Raw genomic sequence first — 14,347 nt, forward strand, 5'->3', positions numbered from 1 at the left:
GGCATGGCAGAAGTGCAATACTTGGGGCACCGTGTTGGTGGGGGAATCATACGACCTGAACCGGCAAAAGTAGAAGCCATTGTTCAGTGGCCCCGACCCACCAACCAAAAGCAAGTACGAGCGTTCCTCGGGATCGCAGGGTACTACAGAAAATTTGTGCCGCAGTATAGCACTGTTGCCAGGCCCCTGACTGACTTGACAAAGAAAAAATACTCTAGACGTATAGAATGGACCCCAGAGTGCGAGGGAGACTTTGACGCTCTGAAGGCAGCATTGACCCAGTCCCCAGTGTTAGCAGCCCCAGACTTCAAGAAACGATTTCTGGTACAGACAGATGCTTCAGGGTGTGGACTCGGTGCTGTGCTCAGCCAAGTGGGGGAGGATGGGCATGAGCACCCAGTAGTTTATTTATCCCGAAAGCTGGTGGATAGAGAGGTAGCCTATGCCACCATTGAAAAAGAATGCCTGGCCATAGTGTGGGCCCTAAAGAAATTACAACCCTACATTTATGGGCAAGAGTTCACAGTAATTACAGACCACAACCCCCTTTACTGGTTACAAAGATCTGCTGGGGAAAATGGGAGGTTATTACGGTGGAGTTTAGCATTACAAGGTTATAACTTTACTATCTCGCACAAAAAGGGAAAAGACCACTCAAATGCGGACGGACTCTCCAGAAGAGAGGAGGAGAACCCTTCATTAAGGAACCCACCGTGCCAAGGAGAACATCTGGAGCCCGACCACCAGACTCCAACTGTCCCCTTGATTTAATAAGGGGGAGGTATGTGACAGACCCGGGCCTTATATTGAGAATATCGTGCCAACCCGGTCTGTCCTCAGTGGGCCAATTGAACAACCATGGCCCACTCTGTTATTAAATGCCGCCCGGTGGCCAGATCTGTTATTACTGTGGTGTCCAGAGAGGGAGGGGAGAGGCAGCTCACAGGAAGTGTGAATCAGCTGTGGACCCTGTGACATCAAAAAGTAGTGGAACGGGTTAAAAAAAGGAGGGTCAGGACCTTATCTAAAATCAGTAGGGGGTCTCTCCCTGTTTGCTAACTATTGTTCTAGCAAGTCTGCAACACAGTCTGAATGGCACCATCACAGCAAGGGGTGACCACTGATGTCATGCACTATTTCCACCCCGGTTACCACCCAAACTCTTCACACCACCAATCACAAGAGGACAGTGAGTGGGGGGGGGTGGTGAGAAGGGACCAAAAAGGAGCTGTCTGGGGGATGGGGGGGTTGTTGGAGAATCTGGAGACAGCAAGGACCTGTTAGAGAGTAACCGTATTCTCGCAGGGCCTTAAAGGAATGCTTGAGGCAGGAGCTTCTTGACAGAGATCGGACAGTGTACCTCTAGGACTGATTCTGTTACCACTCCATCGGGAGACACTCGCAGATTCTGGGGAATTGGTGAGCCTACATCCGTAGGGAGACTGATACCCAGGGTCCCACCAAGCTGGTGGAGAGTTGGCCGAGCGGCTGGGATCAGCAAGATACACAGACCCACCTTAAGGATCAGAAACCCTGGCCCACTTGGATTGTCAGCTGTGGATTTTATTACCAGGAGTTTGGGCCTGCTAGGACTCTGTGCTTGGAGGTAACCTGCTGGGGATTTTGTTGGGGAGTTTTACTTGCACTGGTGATTTTCTGACACTTGATATATTTGGCGGGGGGAACAAGTTTCTCCTTGGGGAGCACTGTTGTATTTTACTAAGTGTGTGCACTTTGTTTAATAAAAGGGATTATTATTTCTTTCCTGTCTCCTTACCTGTGTGACCTGTGAACCTAGAGGACCGGGTAGCTAGAGAGCTTTGGTAATAACCCCGGTGTCCTCACAGTCCCCGGTTTGAAGTCTGATGTGATATTGGAGAGAGATTGTTCAAACTTTTAGAAGCAATGGGAAGCCCAGTCGGTTGCTAAAGTAAATAGCCCAGACCCACAAGGTAATGTTACTGATACAGTGGTAAGGGGTGTGTTCTTCAAGTCAGAAGTGTTCCCTTTACCAAATGTGGTTGGGGAGTCAGGATATGACAAGGGTAGCAGGGTAGTGTACATTCTATTGAAATCGGAAATGTTGTCAAGACTGCTAACTGTACACTTGATGTTAAAGCTTTCTGCCTGTCAGCAGCGTCGGTCCCAGAGACAGCTTCAGTGACAGTGCCGCAGCAAGCGGCGGCCCTAAGGACAAGCCTGACAGCCTGTCTATGTGGGCAGAGGAGGTAGAGTCTTCTTCCACTTGCAGCACGGACCACTACCTAAATGGATATAGGTGCTGTCCACAGCACCTGTATCCGTCCCTACACTTGCTACTCCTGAGAGTAAACTAAAACATAACTAACCCTATCTAAATACTGTGGCTCCTTGGGCACTTAAATTAAGCTGTGACTAGCAGGGGTTGCAGAGGGGAGAAGTCAGCAGCAGTTTAGTTAGTTAACTATTTAAGTGCCAATTCCATGTGCCCTCATACAGCACCATGGTAGCTGTGTCACCCAGATTGGATGACCATGAAAGATGTATTTAATTTTCCTACTCCATGGCAGCCATTACAATGGGTTAACTCCCTAGTTAGCTGAGAGTAGACAAGTAACAAAAAATACCACCTGGAGGGTATATAAGGTGACTCCTCCTCCATATCAGTGTCTTTTTTTCCCCCTGTCTTAGTGGAGTCAGACATAGTGTAGCTAGCTGTTTGTTATTTTATGTGGACAGGCTTACTTTCTACAGGTCTGACTTTCTCCTGGGATATTCCTGTCTACAATTGGGTAGAAGCAGTGGGGCTTGTGCAGAGGGCTGGGGGATTGATAATATTGCCACTTGGGGGCGGATTAAATTCGGCCACGATATGCTCGGAATAATCCGGTGCTAAAAGTATTAACATTAAAACGGTAATTTTAAACCAGATATTTGCTCACGGCCCCAAGGGCTGTGAGCAAAAATCAGCAGTAAAATTACTGTACTAACGGTAATACTGCGCACATTTATCGTAGTAACTGTAATAGTGCACAGGCCGCTTTATTCCTGGAATAATGTGGCCGAATTGAACTGGCCCCTTGGAATTTTCTTGTTAAGTCTTCTGTGAAAACATGTAGTGGCTGATCTGGCCACTTCAGGCTTCAATCAAAGGGAAATTGACCACAGCTGCAGTAAGTTCACTGCGCGGTGAGCTGCAGGAAAACTCTAGGTTCAGAGGCAATTAGATGCACAGATATGTCACTGCTAAGGCAGTGTTGAAGCAGCTGCTTCCCACAAATGAAGGCTACATGGTTCCAGCTACATGGTACATGTGCTTTTTTGAGCTACAATCCAGCATATATATATATAAACTAGAGATGAGAGCACTCGGATTTTGTGAATCCGAGCCCACCCGAACCTTTCCGATCCGAGTCGGATCCGAGACAGATCCGGGTATTGGCGCCAAATGAAAATTTGAAACCAAGGCTGTGAGTCATAATCCCGCTGTCGGATCTCGCGATACTCGGATCCTATAAATTCCCCGCTAGTCGCCGCCATCTTCACTCGGGCATTGATCAGGGTAGAGGGAGGGTGTGTTAGGGGGTTCTCTGTCCTGGTAGATCTCGTGCTGTGCTGTTTAGTTCTGTGCTGTGCTGTTTAGTTCTGTGCTGTGCTGTTTAGTTCTGTGCTGTGCTGTGCTGTGCTGTGCTGTGCTGTACTGTGTTCTGCAGTATCAGTCCAGTGGTGCTGTGCTCTGTCAATTTTGAGTTCAGTGGTGCTGCTGGGTCCTGTGCTGTGTCCTGTTCAGTCCAGTGGTCCAGTGGTCCTGTGTCCTGTGCTTCTAAGGGCATAGTTATTTCCCCATTATTCCCAAGTGTTTAAAAAATTTAAAAAAAGTTATAAAAAAAAATACCAAAAAAAAAAAAAAAAAAAAATTAATTACAACAAAATTTGCAAAACCAATCCTGCAGTATAAGTCCATTGGTACTGTCTGCAATATTACCAGGTTCACACATTCTGCAGTATCTTGTGCTACATATAATGGAGACCAAAAATTTGGAGGATAAAGTAGGGAAAGATCCAGACCCACTTCCTCCTAATGCTGAAGCTGCTGCCACTAGTCATGACATAGACGATGAAATGCCATCAACGTCGTCTTCCAAGCCCGATGCCCAATCTCCTAGTACAGGGCATGTAAAATCCAAAAAGCCCAAGTTCTCAAAAAAACCAAAAAGAGAAACTTAAAATCATCTGAGGAGAAACGTAAAGTTGGCAATATGCCATTTACGACACGTAGTGGCAAGGAACGGCTTAGGCCCTGGCCCGTGTTCATGACTAGTGGTCCATCTTCACCCAAGGATCTTAGCCCTCCTCCTCCTCCCTTCCCCTACAAAAAATTGAAGAGAGTTATGCTGTCAGCAACAAAACAGCAAACAACTCTGCCTTCTAAAGAGAAATTATCACAAATCCCCATGGCGAGTCCAAGGGTGTTGGTGGTTGTCAAGCCTGACCTTCCCATCACTGTACGGGAAGAGGTGGCTCGGGAGGAGGCTATTGATGATGTAGCTGGCGCTGTGGAGGAACTTGATGATGAGGATGGTGATGTGGTTATTGTAAATGAGGCACCAGGGGGGGAAACAGCTGATGTCCATGGGATGAAAAAGCCCATCGTCATGCCTGGTCAGAAGACCAAAAAATGCACCTCTTCGGTCTGGAGTTATTTTTATCCAAATCCGGACAACCAATGTATGGCCATATGTAGCTTATGTAAAGCTCAAATAAGCAGGGGTAAGGATCTTGCCCACCTAGGGACATTCTCCCTTATTCGTCACCTGAATAACCTTCATAGTTCAGTGGTTAGTTCAGGAACTGAGGCTAGGACCGTCATCGGTACAGGGACACCTAAATCCCGTGGTCCAGTTGGATACACACCAGCAACACCCTCCTCGTCAACTTCCTCCACGATCTCCATCAGATTGAGTCCTGCAGCCCAAGTCAGAAGCCAGACTGAGTGCTCTCCAATACGGGATTCCTGCAGCGGTACGCCTACTACTGCCACTGCTGCTGTTGCTGCTGTTAGTCGGTCATCTTCCCAGAGGGGAAGTCGTAAGACCGCTAAGTCTTTCACAAAACAATTGACCGTCCAACAGTCGTTTGCCATGACCACAAAATACGATAGTAGTCACCCTATTGCAAAGCGTATAACTGCGGCTGTAACTGCAATGTTGGTGTTAGACGTGCGCCCGGTGTCCGCCATCAGTGGAGTGGGATTTAGAGGGTTGATGGAGGTATTGTGTCCCCGGTACCAAATCCCGTCGAGATTCCACTTCACTAGGCAGGCGATACCAAAAATGTACAGAGAAGTACGATCAAGTGTCCTCAGTGCTCTGAAAAATGCGGTTGTACCCACTGTCCACTTAACCACAGACATGTGGACAAGTGGTTCTGGGCAAACGAAGGACTATATGACTGTGACAGCCCACTGGGTAGATGCATCGCCTTCCGCAGCAACAGCAACAGCTGCATCAGTAGCAGCATCTACAAAATGGCTGCTCGTGCAAAGGCAGGCAACATTGTGTATTACAGGCTTTAATAAGAGGCACAACGCTGACAACATATTAGAGAAACTGAGGGAAATTATCTCCCAGTGGCTTACCCCACTTAGACTCTCATGGGGATTTGTGGTGTCAGACAATGCCAGTAACATTGTGCGGGCATTAAAAATGGGCAATTTCCAGCACGTCCCATGTTTTGCACACACCATTAATTTGGTGGTGCAGCATTACCTTAAGAGTGACAAGGGTGTGCAGGAGATGCTTGCGGTGGCGCGCAAAATTGCTGGACACTTTCGGCATTCAGCCAGTGCCTACCGGAGACTAGAGGCACATCAAAAAAGCATGAACCTGCCCTGCCATCACCTCAAACAAGAGGTTGTGACGCGCTGGAACTCCACCCTCTATATGCTGCAGAGGATGGAGGAGCAGCAAAAGGCCATTCAGGCCTACACAGCCACCTACGACATAGGCAAAGGAGTGGGGATGCGCCTGAGTCAAGCGCAGTGGAGACTGATTTCCGTGTTGTGCAAGGTTCTCCAGCCGTTTGAACTTGCCACATGAGAAGTCAGTTCCGACACTGCCAGCTTGAGTCAGGTCATTCCCCTGATCAGGCTGTTGCAGAAGCAGCTGGAGAAAGTGAGGGAGGAGCTGGTAAAGCATTGCGATCCAACAAAGCATGTAGCTCTTGTGGATGAAGCCCTTCGTACGCCTTGCCAGGATCCGAGGGTGGTCACTCTTTTAAAGTCAGAGGAATACATTCTGGCCACCGTGCTCGATCCTCGGTTTAAAGCGTATGTTGTGTCTCTGTTTCCGGCGGACACAAGTCTACAGCGGTGCAAAGACCTTCTGGTCAGGAGATTGACCTCTGAAGAGGACTGTGACATGCCAACAGCTCCACCCTCATTTTCTTCCACATCTATGGCTGCGAGGAAAAAGCTCAGTTTTCCTAAAAGAGCCGCTGGCGGGGATGCTGATAACATCTGGTCCGGACTGAAGGACCTGCCAACCATTGCAGACATGTCTACTGTCGCTGCATTGGATGCTGTCACAATTGAAAAAATGGTGGAGGATTATTTTGCTGACACCATCCAAATAGACATGTCAGACAGTCCATATTGTTACTGGCAGGAAAAAAAGGCAGTTTGGAAGCCCCTGTACAAACTGGCTCTATTTTACCTGAGTTGTCCCCCCTCCAGTGTGTACTCGGAAAGAGTTTTTAGTGCAGCGGGGAACCTGGTCAGTGAGCGGCGAAGGAGGTTGAAAAAATGATGTTTATAAAAATGAATAATCAATTCCTCAATGAAGTACAGCACTGCCCTCCAGATAGTACAGAGGGACCTGTGGTTGTGGAGTCCAGCGGGGACGAATTGATAATGTGTGAGGAGGAGGAAGTACACACTGTAGGGGGAGAGGAATCAGAGGTTGAGGATGAGGACGACATCTTTCCTCAGTAGAGCCTGTTTAGTTTGTACAGGGAGAGATGAATTGTTATTTTGGTGTGGGGGCCCAAACAAACCAATCATTTCAGCCACAGTTGTTTGGTAGGCCCTGTTGCTGAAATGATTGGTTTGTTTGGGCCCCCACACCAAAATAACAATTCATCTCTCCCTGTACAAACTAAACAGGCTCTACATAAGGGTGGGTGGGAGGGCCCAAGGACAATTCCATCGTGCAACTATTTTTCTTGGCATTATGTGACCATTCAACAGTCGTTTGCCATGTTCAAAAAGTAAAAGAAAATGTCAACAAATTACAAAAATTCAATCAAAAGTTAAATGCCCTGTCATTATTTAAAACAAGAGGGTTTGACGTGCTAGAATTAGTGTAGTGTTAATATGTTATATAAACACTACACTTGGAACTTGGAGGAGGTATTGTGGGCCAGGTATCAAATTTAGTACCGGGGCCACCCCACTACACAGTCCAGATTTTTTTTTTTGGAAATTCAGACCCGTGGAGGGTTTTTTATTAATTATATTGTGGTGACCACTCCTCTACGCAGTCCAGGTACATTATTCGGTGCGATTCATACCAGTTGATGGTTTTCTTATTATATTGTGGGGACCACTCCACTACGCAGTCCAGGTACATTATTGGTGCGAATCATACAAGTTCTGGGTTTTTAATTTATATTGTGGTGACCCACTCCTCTACGCAGTCCAGGTACATTATTCGGTGCGATTCATACCAGTTGATGGTTTTCTTATTATATATATTGTGGTGACCCACTCCTCTACGAGTCCAGGTACATTATTGGTGCGAATCATACAAGTTCAGGGTTTTTAATTTATATTGTGGTGACCCACTCCTCTATGCAGTCCAGGTACATTATTCGGTGCGATTCATACCAGTTGATGGTTTTCTTATTATATATATTGTGGTGACCCACTCCTCTACGCAGTCCAGGTACATTATTGGTGCGAATCATACAAGTCCAGGGTTTTTAAATTATATTGTGGTGACCCACTCCTCTACGCAGTCCAGGTACATTATTCAGTGCGATTCATACCAGTTGATGGTTTTCTTATTATATATATTGTGGTGACTCACTCCTCTACGCAGTCCAGGTACATTATTGGTGCGAATCATACAAGTTCAGGGTTTTTAATTTATATTGTGGTGACCCACTCCTCTACGCAGTCCAGGTACATTTTTTGGTGCGATTAAGACCAGTTGATGGTTTTCTTATTATATTGTGGGGACCACTCCACTACGCAGTCCAGAAAGATACCTCGTTGCAACGTTTTGGACTAATAACTATATTGTGAGGTGTTCAGAATACACGGTAAATTAGTGGAAATGCTTGTTATTGAATGCTATTGAGGTTAATAATAGCGTAGGAGTGAAAATAAGCCCAAAAACTTGATTTTTGAACTTTTTATGCTTTTTTCAAAAAAAAATCCAAATCCAAAACCTTAAATCCGAACCAAAACCTTTCGGCAGGTGTTTTGCGAAACAAATCCGAACCCAAAACATCACAGAAATCCGAATCCAAAACACAAAACACGAGACACCAAAAGTCGCCGGTGCACATCCCTAATATAAACTTGGAATACCTGCACAGATGGACCAGGAGCCCACCTCCAGGTAAGCCCTTAGTAAGGGGGATTGTTTATATTACTTTTAGTGTTATCAGTTAGTCAATATTCTGTTTTTAATAGTACCTGTTGTACTTGTACATGGAAAAAGAATCAGCAAAGCAAGACTAATAGTATGCTCTGTGAGCATAGATCATGCCTGCAGCTTAGTTTCAAATCTCTTAACAAGCTGCTTTTAAAGTTAATAATTATGTGTCATATGTTACTGTTACTTAGTTGTAAAGCGCCTGTCCAGTAAACAGGAGAGCCTGAGGTGAATCTCAGCAGTGCCTTTCTTTGTCTTCATTTCAAAATCACAATTTGGTGTTTGCTGTCATTGCATCACAAATAAGACAGGTGAAACCATGACCCTGCTTTCACCTGATGCTCTTTGATGTGGTGCTTTAAGTAGATAAGAGTGTTCTGTGAGGTGTGCGCTCCTTAAAAAAAAATAAAATGATTATATATATATATATATATATATATATATATAAAATCATTATTTTTTTTAAATGAAAATAACCAAAACAATTTAATAATTTCCCCTTTCTCCTGGACGATGAAAACAATGCAGGCCCATCTACTGAATCAATGAAATCTCTGATAATCAGGTTCTGTGAATATGGAAAAAAGTGGGCAATCCCTGAAGTATGTTAAGTGTGTTATATCCATGTGATATTTAGAGCTGCAATATCTGCACTTTATTATATTATTATGATGCAGTCTTAGGTTGTCACAAGACCACTAATGTGAACAGAATGCTCTACCCAATATTAATTACTAACAATCTTCAAATGTTTAAGCATGGGTACTACCACTAAACTGTTTAATAGCAAGAAATAGTTTCTTAATGTGGTTTGATTCTGTGGGGCATAGTGATGAAGAGATCAAACAAAATCCCAGGATGTTTAACCTAGACTCTGTAATGTTTCCTCAAGCATATCAATAAAGCTAGGAGTATGAATGATGCCTGCCCCCATTACACTGCAGGATGTTTTCTTTTAGATCATCAGGTGAAAGCTGGGGTTTTCATACTTGTAAAGTGTGACAAGCGTTGGATAAAAACCAACCTGAAGAGAATAAATCGTATGTAACCCTTTCAGGATAATGATTAACCAAATGTAGTATTGTACCTAAAATTGGTTTAGCTATTTAGTTACATATTTCCTCAGGTACTTCACTCAAGTCTGGTATAGCAGTAGCTTCAGTCTTGAGAGCTCTTAGATCATGAGCCAGTATTTTGCATACTGACATTGAGGAGAAGATCAGTAGACGAATGAAATGTATGGAAATGATGCAAAAAATCTTTGATTTAATTTGTGAAATCCCACTGTTTTTCTTCCAGAAGCATGACTTCAAAAGCAGTAGCAAAAAGAGCTCTTTGGTTATGCCCATGGACAGCAGACCTGCAGTCTGAAAATTGTCTGGTCTACAGTCCCTTCAGCCTTTTCAGGGAAAAAAATACAAAAAACTGGAGCAAAAGCTTCAAACAACTCAATGACTTCCTTCAAGTCCAACCTCTGTTTATCCCTATAGCGGGCAGAATTGCATACTTTGCAGAGGTCTGGAAACTTACTACACAGAATCAGTGGGTACAAGATGTTGTCTGCAAGGGCTACAATATACAGTTTGTCATTTTGGTGTGTCCAGAATTCGTCTACCCTCCTGGAACAACAAATTCTATAAGACAACCTTCAAGATCTGTTGAAAGCAAAAGTTATTGTTCCTGTTCCCGCAAATCAGGAAAGCACAGGATTTTATTGCAAACTTTCCACAGTCCCAAAGTCCTCAGGAGGTTTTCAGAACCATTCTGGACTTGCAAAGTCTCAATTGTTTCGTGCAAAGAAGGCACTTCCAAATGGATTCAGTTAACTACATCCTCAATGCGGTACGGTAGGGGAAGAAGATTTTCTAACCTCGTTAGACCTGCAGGACGTGCATCTTCACACCTCCATTGCAATCCAGCACCATCGATTTGAGATTCATATCTCGGGTTTTCACTTCAAGTTAGTCAGCATTCCCTTTGGCCTCTCCTCGTCACCTAGAACCGTCACCAAAGTTTTAGTGGTTCCTATGACTGCTATTAGAAAAAGTGTCATAACTATGTGGCCATATCTAATGAAATCTTGGTCATGGCACGAGGGAGCGCTCCTTATCCCTAGGATTCTCATTTGGTTGCACATCTGGCTCATTGTTATAGTTTTTCTCAGATTTTAAACACCGAACTGAGCACAAACTTCTGGTATGTTTGTTTACGTTGGGACTTTATGTAACTAAATTACTTAGACTTTAGGCTCAGCCTTTCAAGGATCCAAAACAGTTCCTCAGCTGGTGGCAACATCCAAGGTTAAGTGGTCAAGGTATAACCCTTTCAGAACCAGGGTGGATAGTGCTTACAACAGACTCCAGTGCAACAGGTTGGCGAACCCATCTGCATACAGAAATGTGACAAGATGGGTCTGACAGCTATCATTTTCCCCATCTGTCATTTTAAACACTTAGAATGAAAAGTTGCTTGTGTTTAGTTGAACATTGGGTTGTTTTAATTTATTAACCTCATTTGTTACATAATTTAAGTGTGGATAAAAACCTATAAGATGGACTTAGGTTTACCCATACTATTCTTAAATAAAGCCAGGTGGGTTATATGTATTCATCTGAACATCATGGGGTACATGTATTAATGTCCGGATTCTTCAACTCCGGCGTGTTCAGCGTCTTCGGCGATTAAATTTAAAGCGGTGCTGCATTGTAAAGGTAAGTTTCCCTAGAGGAGAGACTTCTGTGTGTGTGTTATTGCTTTTAAAATCCACTGGCGTTGGAGTTGCGGCTACAGACAGTGTGCTGAGGATTTTGAGTGCGAGTATTGTGGATACTGGATTACAAGATTTTCCTGGATTTGCAGACTTGCTCTGCCTGGCTTATTCTATTAATCAAGGACATCCTCAATTCCCTAAAACTTGGACTGGCAAAGAAAACCTTTTTTGTTTATAAACAATTTGGGGTTATTGAACACTGGGGTGTTGCTGGGTGATTGTTGAAGTTCAGTAAACACTGGGCATTGTTTAAATTATTGTTTGATTTAAATAAGCTATTGTTTGCAGTTAGCTGTAATAAGATACCATTGTATCCACACCTTTTCTTTGCCTCTGTGATCCTGAACCCCTAGATACCAGGATGTTAGGAATAGCCACCTCTAGCCACTCAGTGATTTAATATCTTATCATATATTCACACAGTCAAACAATATACCACCTGTATTTTGTCAGGAAATCGCTCCTGACCCCCTTTATCTGTCACAAACCACACTCTGCGTGATTTGGAAGCTTACTGTAAGGGAACAGACAGGATTTCAGCCTAAACCTCGCAGTCACCACTCTACAGATTTAGCTGGTCCCTTTCCCACCATCATCATTTATTTATATAGCGCCAACATATTCCGTAGCGCTTTACATATGGGGACAAGCACAGTAAACTAATAAACAAAGTGGGTAAAACAGACAAAGAGGTGAGAAGGCCCTGCTTGCAAGCTTACAATCTATGGGACAATGGGAGTTTGATACATGAGGTTAAGTCTACATTTTGCATTTCAGTCCAGTCAGACTGCAAAGGTAAAAGTGATTCAGAAGCTAAATGATCTCGTCACACAACAATGTTGGTCAGGGGGAAGTTGTCTTGTATGAAATTGTGTAACGGGTGGTAATAGGGTAATCTAGTGAGGTTAAGGGGGTGGTTGAGGAAAATTATAAGCTTGTCTGAAGAGGTGGGTTTTCAGAGAACGCTTGAAAGTTTGTAGACCAGAGGAGAGTCTTATTGTGCAAGGGAATGAATTCCATAGAGTCTTTAAAAAGTTCTGTAACTGTTATGAGCCGCGGCGGTGCCCAGCCGCCGCGACTCTCTCACCTGCGTCCCGGCCGTCGCTATGACGACCGGGACGTCACTTCCGGGGCCAGCCCAACCGTTGCCTTAGCAACGGCCGGACGCTAATCACTCCAGCGCCGCGTCCCGGCACTGTGGGGCAGCCGGGCGCATGCGCAGTATATTAAGAAGCCTGTGGGCTAATTATTAATTCATTATCTATTAGGCATAGGCTGGGGGCAATTTCAGAGCTAGGCTCTGATTGGTCACACTTAGTATTTAAGGCAGGGAGGGCTTAGCCTCCCTGCCGGTTATAGCTTCCAGATTCCTGCTTGCTACCTGCTTCTGTGCTGTTGGTGTAAAGCTTTTGGATTGTCTTTGCCATGTTTGACCCCTGCCTGTACCTTGGATTTGCCTGTGACCCTGACTCATCTTGCCTGTGCCTTGGACCCCGCTATATTGCTCGTGACCCTGACCTTTGGCGTGTATCCCGACTATTCCTGCTTGCAAGTGAGCCCTGACCTCGGCTTGTTCTCTGGATACATTCTCTGCTGTCTGCCATAACTCTCTGTCCCTGGGTTCTCCGCAACAGTGAACACCAGACTTTCGGAGCAGACTCCGGGTTTTGTTGTACTGGCTGGAGGGGTTCCTAACAGTAACCGGGAATGGGAGAATGTAACGGGGGTGGATGAGAGACGCAGATCTTGTGCAGAACAGAGTTGCCGAGTTGGGTGATATTTTGAGACAAGAAAGGAGATGTATGTTGGTGCAGCTTTGTTGATGGCCTTGTAGGTTAGTAAAAGTATTTTATATTGGATTCGGTAGAAAACAGGCAAGCAGTGTAGAGACATACAGAGTGATTCAGCAGAGGAATAATGATTTGCAAGAAAAATCAATCTTGCCGCTGCGTGCAAAATAGATTGTAGGGGTTTGAGTCTGTTTTGGGGAAGACCAGTAAGGAGGGAATTGCAATAGTCAATGCGGGAGATAAGTGCATGAATTAAGATTTTTGCAGTCTCTTGTGTAAGATATGTACGTATTCTGTAAATGTTTCTTAGATGTACATAACATGATTTAGTTATAGAGTCGATGTGAGAAACAAAGGATAGTTATGAGTCAAAGATCACACCTAGGCAGCGAGCTTGAGAGGTGGGGTTTAAGGTCATGTTATCAACAGAGATAGAAATGTCATGTATGCTCTTGTTGGTGGGTGGGAATATTATTAACTCTGTTTTAGAAAAATTGATTTTGAGTTGGCAAGAGGACATCCAAGATGAAATGGCAGAAAGACAGTCAGTTAAACGGGTCAACACAGATGTCGAGAAATCAGGAGAGGATAGATAAATTTTGGGTACCATCCGCATAGAGATGATACTGAAATCCAAAGGAGCTTATTAGATTTCCAAGAGAAGTGGTATAGATAGTGAGCGGCAGAGGACCGAGCATTGAGCTTTGCGGTACTCCATCTGATAAAGAAAGCGGAGCTGAGGTGGCCAAAGAGAAATTAACAGTGAAAGAGCGATTAGAAAGGTAGGATGAGAACCAGGATAGGACAATGTCTTGAAGACCTAGGGATTGCAGCGTTTGTATGAGAAGAGTGGTCAACGTGTCAAATGCAGCCGAGAGATCCAGGAGAATTAGGAGAGAGTAATAGCGTTTAGTTTTAGCAGTGATCAGATCATTGACAACCTTAGTCAGCGCACTCTCTGTGGAGTGTTGAGAACGAAAGCCAGACTGAAGAGGATCCAACAGGTTGTTTGTGGAAAGGAAGCATGTGAGGCGAGTGTAGGCAAGTCTCTGTAGAAGCTTGGAGGGGCATGGGAATTGAGAGATTGGACGGTAATTTGAGAGAGAGTTTGGGTCGGAATCCAATTTTTCAGAATAGGAGTAATCACT

This window comes from Mixophyes fleayi, chromosome 10, assembly GCF_038048845.1.
Source record: "Mixophyes fleayi isolate aMixFle1 chromosome 10, aMixFle1.hap1, whole genome shotgun sequence".
Lineage (NCBI taxonomy): Eukaryota > Metazoa > Chordata > Amphibia > Anura > Limnodynastidae > Mixophyes > Mixophyes fleayi.